This window comes from Saimiri boliviensis, chromosome 16 (assembly GCF_048565385.1).
Source record: "Saimiri boliviensis isolate mSaiBol1 chromosome 16, mSaiBol1.pri, whole genome shotgun sequence".
Classification (NCBI taxonomy): Eukaryota; Metazoa; Chordata; class Mammalia; order Primates; family Cebidae; genus Saimiri; species Saimiri boliviensis.
The window spans coordinates 10,641,187-10,653,291 of record NC_133464.1 but is presented as its reverse complement, the minus strand read 5'-3'; the positions used below and the strand labels follow the sequence as shown (position 1 = coordinate 10,653,291).

General features: G+C 40.2%; 1 protein-coding gene across 3 annotated transcripts in view; it reads left to right on the top strand.

Annotated features, from left to right (window-relative positions):
• Window positions 1-12,105, top strand: part of LOC101038956 (putative methyltransferase-like protein 21E) — a 230,132-nt gene that overhangs the window by 183,911 nt on the left and 34,116 nt on the right. The window lies entirely within an intron of this gene.

Below are 12,105 nucleotides of genomic sequence, written 5' to 3'. Positions count from 1 at the left end.
CTGGGACCCAGATCTCCAATTTCCTCTCCCAATAGTTTTGCTACTGTATCAGTGTTTCCTGGAATTGCTCTATAGTGTCCATAAAGTATAGTGAAGTTTGAGAAACTTCTGGGACCTTGGTGCAAATCTGAGACAGTAACATTTGGGAGGACAGAATGTTTTCTGGTGGAAAGGATCTGACTTGTATAGCCAGCCTCAATTTCTTACACACGCAATTATGTGTGCGTTGTCATAGTAACAGAGTGCTTTATAGATGGAGACAATACAATTATTTAGAGGGATGAACCTCAGAGGATTAGGTCAAAGTGACAGGATCTCTTTGTGCTTGGAGTCATAAATAGAGATTAGATTTTTTTTTTTTTTTTTTTTTTGGCAGAGGGGTTCCAAGGGAGATTTGTGTAAATGTCAAATAGTTGACCTCATTATGGGCAGAACGCTGTATTTTGGTGTATAGGGAAGATAAAGGAAGAGGTAGAGAAGAGATTGTCCTGTTTTCAGGAGTTTATAACCCAGTTGAGTTAGGAGTTCATAAGCCAATTGACATAGCAAAAGAAAAAAAAATTGAATGATTTCAATTATGATTCAAAAATTATAGGACTAATTCTAATTTATTCATCAACTTAATAATCTTAAATTAAGTGGGATTAGCACTCCCATTTTACAGATGAGGACTTAAAAGTTGAGGAAATGGAGGGCTTTAGATAAGGCTAAAGGGAAATGAGAGAACAATTTTCTTTTCTGTGGCTCTGGAAATACTGGAACCCAGCTTTCTGATTATGGGCAGGAAACAGTTGGTTTGGCTTGCTGGGGATTGGAGTAATATCTTAGAACAGAGCTTCTGAAACTCAGTGTGAACAGGATTCCCCCGGAGGCCTTGTTAAAATGCAGATTCTGATTCTGGAAGTCTAGGATGAGGCTCCTTTCTGGCAAGCTTGTAGTTGATGGTGATGACGCTGATCTGCGGTCACACTTTTAGTATCACAGCCTCAGAATATCATGGCGACAACAGTTGTACCCATGTTGGTGACAATGGAACTTCTGGTCACAACTGAAAGCAGCTTTTGCAGAGAAACTCGATATGGGAAAATTAACCTTTTTTGTAACTTGAGAAAATGTGAGCTGTGGCTAACAGAATGGGCCACTGAGCAAAGAGCTAATAGAGGGAAATGTCCAAGCCGCTGGTGGCAGGTAGTGGCTGTGATGCGGGCTAGGGATTGAGCTACTGGGAAAAACCTGAGCCTTTTCCTTCCAGGGAAACCACGATTTATACTTGTTGATGTGGCTTCTGGCCCAGGAGAGAATCTCCGAGTTGTCAGGTCCCACTGCCTGCCTTTTCTAGCACAAGTGGACTGCCATTAGTTCTGGACTGGCTGCCTGCCAATTCCTGGGAGAGCCTTCTGCCTTTCCTACCTCCTTCCCCACCTCAATAGCTAACTGATAAACCAGGTAATTCCCAAAGAGGCCTCCCCTCCCATTCCTAGATGTGTCATGACTTGGCCCTACCCTGCTGGCCTCTCCAAGCATCTCCTGGGACTGACCTCTGGTCTACTTCTGTCGGGAGCTGGCCCTCCCCGGGGCAGATGAGCCAAGTGCACTCCCTGCTGCCACACCTGAGCATCTGCACCTCACTGCTCACACCTGAGCACCTGTGGCTGGCTCTCCCCAATCACTGCAACCCACCCCGAAAACTGGTTAAGGCAGATGTCCATTCAGTGTTGATCAGTTTACAGTCTCTCTTCTCCGAATTCTCTTAACCTCAAGCATTAGGTGAAAGGCAGAAAGCTAGCCCAGGATTGAACAGCAAATAGCCTCTTTGCCAGGTCTGATCTGCAAAGGAAAATTTGAGCCCTGCAGGTGGGAAGGATTTGGATTCTGAAATTTCTCTTAAAGTTGGAAGGCTGCAGTGCCAGGCCCAATGCACAGGGCTCAAGACACGAATATTCAGACGCCCTCCTTTGAACTCAGATGGGGTTCCCAGGGCAGGCCTCCTGTTTTGGGCGAGGGCTGTGGCTGGGTTGGCCAGGTGTCATCCATACTTAGGCTTTTTGCCCACATAGCTAGAAGCAGGGAAGAAAAGTGAAGAGAGCAGAAAGCAGGTTCAGAACAAAGCTCTTCTCAAATTTCAGATGACTTGCTAAGGAGATTTTGGGCTCCCAGGGGCAGAATGCTTTGCATATAGACAACTTGCAAATGAGCAGTCTGTTTGACTAGACAGAGTGCTACAGTTCTGCTTATAAAAAAGTGCCAATGCATTTTTAATTTTCACATTGTTTTTACATAAATTTGCACATTGGGCTCGAGAGGTTTTACATTCAAGTACTGGAATGATTCACAATTAATTAGTACACTTAACTTCAGCTATATTCAAATCCAGACACTGAAAGTATCTAAATATATAAAAATCATTCTCTTTAATTGTAACACGGAATTGGGAACAGATGCACACCTGAGATGGGTAGTCAGGAGGCTGGGGCTTGATTTTCATTGTCATTCTTCTCAGTCGTTTCTGCACCATTTCGTCACACTCTGTGCATGCAGGCCACCCCACAAGAAACCAGGAGCCAATTCCTGCTTCTGGCCGCCTGGGTGCAGACATGAGAATTGTGGTTTAATTTGACTTCCCAGGCTTCCCTTTGGTTTCTGTATATCAATTGGAGGAGGCCAGGGTTTAATAGCTTTCTATCATGTTTGCCCTGAAGTTCACATGATAAAAGATGCGCTTTCTATCTTCTGCTGTGTTTCATCAGAAATGGCTCTATTCAGATCAATGGCCCTCTCGGATTTGAGTGATTTTGTTAAGCACTTTCCTGTGACTGAGGCTATCCCCCTCTCTCTCCTCTCTAGTTCCTTCCTACAGACTGATCTTTTGTGGAACCTGAAAGTTCCACAATTAGAGCTCTTTGGAGTCACCACTGACCTTCTTTAAGGCAAAAGGTACTCTGGGGAGAATAGCCTGAGAATGACTGCCTCTTCATTCTTGAGGCATTAGAGGAAGAAGGCAGCATAGTATTGAGGAAAGAAAGAAGGATAGAAGAACCTGGAGTCTACTGGATGGAAAATGCACTGGGCTTGGAATCAGAACTGGGTTCTAGATCTGCTTCTTTTGAAAATACTGTTCAGACTGTTAAGGTTTTTATGAATGAATGTGAATCTTTATGAAACGTCTGTAGGATGGTCCCACCACTTTGGAAAATGATTATAGCTAGATGTCCACATGCCCTCTGACCCAGTCATTCCAGTCCTTGAGAAGAAGTCATGAGAGAAGAACGCTGGGAGTAAAGATGGAAGAATTTGGGGGATATACAGCTAGGAGGTGCATAGGTGGATGGATAGTTCACCTTTGAGGGGCTGTGTTAAGGAAGAAAAACTCTTCCTGAGTCCACAAGGGATGTGGTTTCAAAGGCAGAAATATCCCAGCACCATGCCTCCATCCATGCCCGCATCCGAGAATGCAAAGTTCTATGTCTAAGTTTCCCAAGCTCAGGGTAGGTGGAAATTCCAGGTGAACATCTTTGTTCCAAAAGCCCACCAAAAGCTCTGGGAGGAGGGGGCGCTATTGTGAGCCAGGCAGCCAATCCAGGATCAGAGTCTAAGATCAATCACCCCAGAGGAAGTTTGAAAGAACTCCTCTCATTGGACAAGACCATGAATGAGGCGGGCGTAACTCCAGGGTTAAAACTCTGCTGCTCCTTAGTGGACCCCCTTCCATGGCAGCGTGGGAACTGTCTCTCCTTCTTTCTCTTTCTCTCTCTCTCTGCCTAATAAATCGCTCTCTGCAAACTCTCTGCCTAATAAATCGCTTTCTGAAAAACTCTTTGGGTCCACGGTATTTATTGAAACGATAAGCTCACCGCGCCTCCCAGGGCCCCTTCCCCCATTCTGGGTACATCGGGAACACATTGCAACGGGGAGGGAGCCGAGTAGCCCCCATTCCGATCCGGCGCCCCTGCTGCTGCTCCCATCCCGGCTACACCTTCAGCATTTTAGCAAGGGTTGGCTCTGTTAATCATCGTATGTCTTACTCATTTTGTTCTTGTTGTCAGTTACACATTTCCTAAATACCTGAAAACATTAAACTCTCTGAACCTATCATTGCTTTTTGGTTAATCATTTCTAGATAAACCTTCAAGCAAATCCTCTTCATAGACGGCAACTTTTGCACGCTTTCTGGTTCTCTAGTAACAGGTAATCTTAAAGTAGAAAATTAATCAATGTGTTTTGCCAATAGCTCCTGTTGTCTCTTGCAAGCATGACAAACATTTTGTTACTCACATTTTTGTCTTTGCTTTTAGAATGTGGATGAATAGCGAATTCCTGTAAAAATCCATGACCTTGCAGTGGCCGATTGTATTATTGCTCTCAGTTAATTGCTTCCTACTCCTCCGTAATGAGATTCTACAGCCACACCTGTTGGGATTGACTTGCAGTGATTCTCTGTTGAAGGACTAGCCAATTTATTTATTTCTTGTCTTTCTTTGTGGGGTAGGGGACTGAATCTCACTCTGTCACCCAGACCGGAGTGCAAGTGGTGTGATCACAGCTCACTGTAGCCTCCATTGCCCAGGCTCAAGCAATCCTCCCACCTCATTCTCTCTACTAGCCGGGACCACACGTATGCACTATCATGCCTGACTTTTTAATTTTTTGTAAAGATGAGCAGAAGTGGGATGGGGTTGGAGGGTGTGCTGGAGAGAGTCTCACTGTGTTGCCCAGAGTGGTCTCAAACTCCTGGGCTGGAGCAATTCTCCCATCTTGGCTTCCTAAAGTTCTGGGATTACAGGCCCCGGCCACCACACCTGCCCAGAATAGCCAATTGTTAAGCATTAGTGTTAAGCCATGGGATTGCTTTGGCCAAGTAAGTAATAGTGGTAGCAATGGGTATGCTACTTCCAAGGAGAAACTCCTAAAATCATTGCATGTTTGCACCGCGTTTTTCCCACTCTTTCACCTTTGAATGGGAATGGCAAATCTCAGTTAAAAGCTATTCCCTCATCTGTAGGATGAGAAGAAGCATGGTGCAGAGCCATGGAAGCCACAGAAACATGGGGTTGTGCTGTAGACAACAGGGAGCGTGGGGCTTTTGTCATACAGTATAAATTAGTAAAAACTGTTACTTACCTGCTGTGATTTTCAAGCTAATCAGATCAACATTTTCTGTTAGTTTGTAGCAATTACCCGTTATAGGTTAATTGTGTCCCCCACAAAATTCATGAATAGGAAGCTCTAATCCCTACTACCTCAGGATGTAATAATATTTGGAGATAAGGTCTTTCAAGTGGTGGTTAAGTTATAATATGGCCATTAGGGCGGTGTTCTCAGAAAAAGAGGGCATTTGGACACATTGAGAGACATGGGGAATGTCTGCCAATCTATCCCTGGTGATGCTTTCCATCTTAAAGTCCATTTTATTGGTTTTTAAAAATATGGCATACTAGTCTGTTCTCATGCTGCTAATAAAGACATATCTGAGACTGGATAATTTATAATGGACTCACAGTTCCACATGGCTAGGGTGTTCTCACAATCATGTGGCCTCACCCTTGACACATGGTGATTATTATAATTCAAGGTGAGATTTGGGTGGAGACACAGAGCCAAACCATGTCAATGACTACAGCAGATTTCTCCTTGTAGTGCTTGTGTGGCACATCTTTTTGTATCCTTTTATTTGTAATCTTTCTTTTTCTGTAAATTTAAGATGTGTTTTTTTAATAACGATGTAGAGTTTATTCTGAAAATTCCTTTCACTTATTTTTAATATAATTTATTGTATATCTGGGTTTAAATCTTTAGTTTATCAAATACTTCCTATTTGAATACATATTTGATGTTCCCTTTTTCTTTCTTGCCTTGGTTTTATTATTTTCTTTATTTTTATTTTATTTTTTTAAAAATATATGTTATTGCGCTTTAGGTTCTGGGGTACATGTGCAGAACATTCAGGATTGTTGCATAGGCACATACATGGTAATGTGGTTTGCTGCCTCCATCCGCATCAACTATATCTGGCATTTCTCCCCATGTTGTCCCTCCCCAACTCCCTACCCCATGCTATCCCTCCCCTCGATCCCCCAACAGACCCCAGTGTGTGATGCTCCCCTCCCTGTGTCCACGTGTTCTCATTGTTCAACACCCGCCCAAGAGTAAGAACATGTGGTGTTTGATTTTCTGTTCTTGTGGCAGTTTGCTGAGAATGATGGTGCTCAGATTTACCTATGTCCCTACAAAGGAGATGAACTCATCATTTTTTATGTCTGCATAGTATTCCATAGTGTATATGTGCAATATTTTCCTTGTCTAGTCTATCATCGGTGGGCAGTTGGGTTGGTTCCAGGTCTTTGCTATTGTAAACAGTGCCGCTATGAACATACATGTGCATGTGTCTTTATAATAGAATGATTTATAGTCCTTTGGGTATATATCCAGTAATGGGATTGCTGGGTCAAATGGAATTTCTATTTGTAGATCCTTGAAGAATCACCACACTGTGATTTCTGAGTTGCTTAGTCTCTCTTATAGATCATCTATAATATTTTTTCCATCCTTTATTTTTAATCTATTCTTCTGGTCTGTCTACCAGTTTGCTAAATCTCTTTTCATTCTACTGTTTATTCTGCTGCTAAGCTGATCTATATGTTTCTAATTTCAATTATTGTACATTTTATTTCCAGAATTTTCATTTTTTTAAGTTGTCTGGTTCTCTGATGAAAATTTTATTTGTGATCTTCTTGAACACAGTAAGCAGACTTCCTAAAAATAGACTCTCCAGTATCTGGAAACACCATGGATCTGATTCCATTGCCTTTTTTCCATACTGGTTTTCATTTATGTTGGTCTGTCTCCTTGCTTCTTAAAAAAAATTATGTAACAGACTCCAATCACTGTCTTCTATTCCCAAAACATTGTCAGCTAATTGTGCAGTGAATTCTCTCTACTGTCTCTTCCAGAATTCCAAGAACAATCCTTGGGGAAAGATGGCTTCCGCTGTTTGTTTAACCTCTTTGGTTATCTCTATTTCTTATCTTATTATCTCTCTATTATCTTCAAGCAGATTATTTTTAAAGGTTTCTACACTTATTCTCATCTCATGGAAATGTTGGTCAAAAATGCTTACTCTGCTTTAACTGGAGTACTTTTATATTGATGAATTATCATATGTTTTTTTTCAGTGTTTTTCCTTTTATCCTTTTATTGATTGACATTCATATGGGAATTTATTTCTGTCAATGAGTTAGTTGATCAGAATTTTCAATTAATGAGCAAACTTTATTTTGGGAAAAATCTGATAATAAGTCTTACTAGAAAGCACAAGTCTTACTAGAAAGCACCATCTCTAACCTTACCATGTAGTTTATTGCTGGCTGCTGTCTGTCTTTGATTCTTACCATTGTATTTTGTTTTATGCTCAAATAGTCACTAAATATTGTAGATATGACTGTACTTAGACTTTATTTTAGTCTATTCCCCTTACTTGATAGAAGTGGGGGTTGCTATTGCATATCTTGAGGAACATTCTATTTATTCTTTTCAAACTACCCTTTTCTCATCTTCAAAGATAATCTCTTCAAGGAAGACTGATTTCAACCAGCCAGCTGACAGGAAAGAGGGGTCAGGGGTGGAAACTCCTCACTCTTATTATGAGTTGATTGTTCACTCTTAATACTATGTGATCTTCCAGTAAACTCGTCTTTAAATTATGTTGATATGTACAAACTACCACAAGAAAACTTAATTCTCAGGTTTCTAAGAAGAGACATTAGAGACGTAAAGAGGACTATGATATGTAACTAAATGTAATAAAGAACAAACATTTTAATTTTTATACATCAGTTGTACTAAATATTGTCACTATTGCCAGCTCCTCTGGTATTTGGGACATATTAATTGAACTGAATTATAGAGTGAGTGAAGCTGATGATATTATGTGGGAAAGCCTTGTTTAAAAATGTCTGAGTCCCATCTCTACTAAAATTGCAAAAATTAGACAGGTGTGGTGGTGTGTGCCTGTAGTCCCAGCTACTCAGGAGGCTAATGTAGGAGAGTTGATTGAACCCAGGAGGCAGAGATTGCAGTGAGTTTAGGTCATGCCACCGTACTCCAGCCTGGGCGACAGAGCGAGACTCTGTTTCAAAAAAAAAAAAAAAAAAAAAAAAAAAAAAAAAAAACCTGTGTTCTGGTAAAATGTATATTTTGAAAAATCAATGGGTGTCAATTCCCATCAAGCATTATAAGACCCAAAAATTTACTCACATATGGGCTTGATTTTCCTGTGGCATGTTTCATTTCCACAAACAGAAAATCTCATTGATTTGGAAGTTATTGATCAGAATACCCTTCTCTGTTACCGAGTGCTGAAAAGGAAGAGCAGCACTTCTCAGATATGTTGGAACTCCAAAAATCTCCACTACATCATGAAGAATATTACTCTGGAATTTTGGACTGTCTGCAGAGTTGCTACAGTCCCAATAAATGTTAAAAAGTTAACTACAATTTATTGCATCTGTTTCATTGAGGGTTGTCTTAACATTTGATAATTATTGAAGAGAGCATTTGAATTTTTGCTGTATATGTGGGAGAATACAAATATTATTATTATTATTTTGCTGTAAGAATTCCTTTTTATTCCAAGCAGTTGATCACTTTTTGGGTTTCTGTCACTCAGGAAGTGGTAGAGGGATTGCATAGCTAAGCAGGAGGATAGGGTCTCTCTGTGTGTCTTAGCTTCTGGTTTGCTGGTGCAGAGTGGTTGGAGTTTATCAACTTTCCAATGACTGATTTCTTAAATCAATTCACAAGACAGTGATATTTGAAACACATGCCAAATAATTATTAATTACAATGGAGAACATTTATTTCTGGTGGTCTCTATCCACATACCTCCTTTGTAGTGTCAGGGTACCATAAGGGTACTCAGACTTTTGCTTGCTAATATGAACAAAGGGAGATAGCTAATCTTAAAATCTGTTTTTTTTCCCATGCTATGTAAAATCCAGAGAGCTCTACCTGCCCTTTAGATTTCCCAACTCTAGTGAGCTTTAGAGAGAGCAGCATGTCTGTCCCTGATTCAGTCTTACTTTCTTCTGAATAATCCTTGATAAACAGAGAGGAATTTCTCTGCTTTGCACTTGCCTTTATTTGACCTTTGCTAAACATTGCCTTGATGTTTATGCATTTCTTTTTTCAGAATAATAATCCCATTGAACATTTTCTGAATAACTAGTTAAGTCTTTTCTGGGATAGTCTACTCTCATGCCACTAATAAAGACAAACCCAAGACTGAACAATTTATAAAGAAAGAGGTTTAATTGACTCACAGTTCCACATGGCTGGGGAAGCCTCACAATCATGGTGGAAGAGCAAGAGATGTCTTACGTGGCGGCAGGCAAGAGAGAGCTTGTGCAGGGGAATTCCCTTTTTTAAAACTGTAATATCCCATGAGACAGATTCACTATCATGAGAACAGCATGGGAAAGACCTGCCTCCATGATTCAATTACCTCCCACCAGGTCCTTCTCATAACACATGGAAATTATGGGAACTACAATTCAAGATGAGATTTGGGTGGGGACACAGCCAAACCATATCATAGGCACTGCTGCTTTTTGAGGATTTTACCTAAAAGCATTGTCTTTCTGAAGACTTGTGCAATAAATCTATCTTTTCCTTGACATATTTATTTTACTGATTTAATTTGCAGAAGATAACCATCTTAGGTATTTGGTGGGCATTATCTATTTTATAGATTACGTTCATAAGTTAATATTCACAAACATATTTACATGTTTAATATCATCTCTCAAAATAATATTTTTTACCCCTAAAATTATCTAAACTTTTTCTCAAATGAAGAAAAAAAGAAGATCATGCCTTTGAAATAAAAATTGCATTTGTGTAGTTGGGAGACTTCTTGAATGATATCTTGAAACTAAAAAGGGAAATAATTACTAAAAGGAATCCATATTTATTCCCTGTCCAAATGTAGTAAGTAAAGAATGACTGGACTGTGTTTTGTCTTTGGAACCATGTGTGAAAAGTGGCACAGAAAGACTTGGTTTGGTCCCAGTAGTAGTGTGAATCTGTGTAGGAGAAGCCAGTGGCAGGTTATGCCCAGGTATCTCTGTATCATTTTAAGAGCCTCTACTGGGAAGCAAGAATTAGAAGAACAGGCAATTGAAATGAATAAATAGCAATATGGTTAAATAAGAAGTCGTGAGGTCCTCAAAAATTGAAAAATGGAATTACCATACATTCCAGCATTCCCATTTGTGGATATACATCCAAAAGAATTGAAAACGGTATCTCAAAGAGTTATTTGCATATTCATGTTTCAGTGCACCATTATTCACAATAGCCAAGAGGTGGAAGCAACTTAAATGAACGTGGACAGATGCGTGGCTAACGAGATGTGGTGTATATCTATGGAATATTATGGAGCGTTGAAACAGAAGGAAGTCCCGTCGTATGCTATGGCATGGATGAATCTTGAAAACATTCTGCTAAATGAAATAAGCCAGTCACAAAAGGGCAAATTCTGCACGATTCCTCTTACAGGGGGTATTTAGAGTAGTCAGACTCTTAGAAACAAAAACTAGAAAACTGGTTGCCAGGGGCTGTGGGAGGGGAAAATGGGGAGTTGTTGTTCAGTGGGTATAGAGTTTTAGTGTTGCAGGATGGAAAGTTCTAGAGATCTGTTGCACAACAATGTAAATACGGTTAAAACCGTGCACTTAAAAATGGGCAAGATGGTAAATTTTATGTTACATATATTTTCAACCACAATTTAAACATGAAAGGATTATCTTGGATCGTATGGCTTTTCTCCAGCTTCAGACTGACACCAGGACACTTGCCACCCCCATCACAGCTTTACACTGTCCCGTGGGACCTCACACTTTTCCTGGCATTGCTTTCATTGCACGTGGGTTTTCCTGCCCATGGTTCTCAGTTCACTACGTGGTGCTTCTCCAGCACCCACGTTATCAAAGAGTTAGAAGGCAGAGTGCTGAGAGATTTAGAGGAGACAAAGGCTTTGCTTGTTGTGGGAGAGGTGGAGAATACTTGCTTTCAAAATCCTTCCTGATCTTGGCCTCGTTTTCATGTCATTTACCAATAAGTCCCAGGAATAATGTTTGGGTGGACACAGAGTCTGTGAACTCCTAGGAGATACTGTCCAAGCACCCAGGCTAAAGGCTCTGGAGGAGCTAGTATAGAGCGTATGAGAGAGGGGTGTGTGAACTAGACAACCTTTAAAGTTCTTTCAACCTCTGAGATTCTACTATCCCCCCCACCACATCTATTTATCTTTTATTGTTATAAACACAGGCTTTTGTGACACGTTTACTCAAGTTGTCCCTGTTGACATTTTATATTTTTCTTTCTTTTTCTTTTTTTTAAAGATGGGGTTTCTCCATGATGGTCAGGCTGGTCTTGAACTCCTGACCTCAGGTGATCCACCCACCTTGGCCTCCCGAAGTGCTAGGATTACAGGCGTGAACCACCGCACCCGGCCTCGACATTTTATATTTTTCTAAATGTCATGCTCTTATCCATTGTATATGAAATTTATATTAATTTCTATATGGGACAATTCATACCAAATAAGAGGGCTTTGTATGGGTTTCAGATTCTAAAAATTTTGATTTATATAAGGTATTACACCGGATTTTCTATAATAACTTCCCATTTCTGCATTATCTTCTGACTTCGAAAGTAAAGGAGGCCATAAACTATATTTTACAGTTAAAAGGCCTTCAAAAAATATCAATAGAGTCTTAGCTTTGGTATCAGTGTGCCATCTAGGGACAAACAGGTCTGTCTCAACAATTTTATTTATTTTACTTATTTTAACACATAATTTATTAGCAAAGACTCCACGAAGCTAGCCTTCTCCTAATGTAATGCATTAATCTAAGCGGGACATGAACACTGAGGCCAAACCACAGCAACCTGCATTATTCAAAGCAGGACAATTATTTCCTGAAGATGAAAGTCCCTTTATGAACACTGTCAATTCTTCATCTTTTTTTTCCATAGTGAAACTGTTTTTTAAATCTGGTTCCTGTTGGTATCCCAGGTGGTAGCTAACATTTAAATCATGACATATTT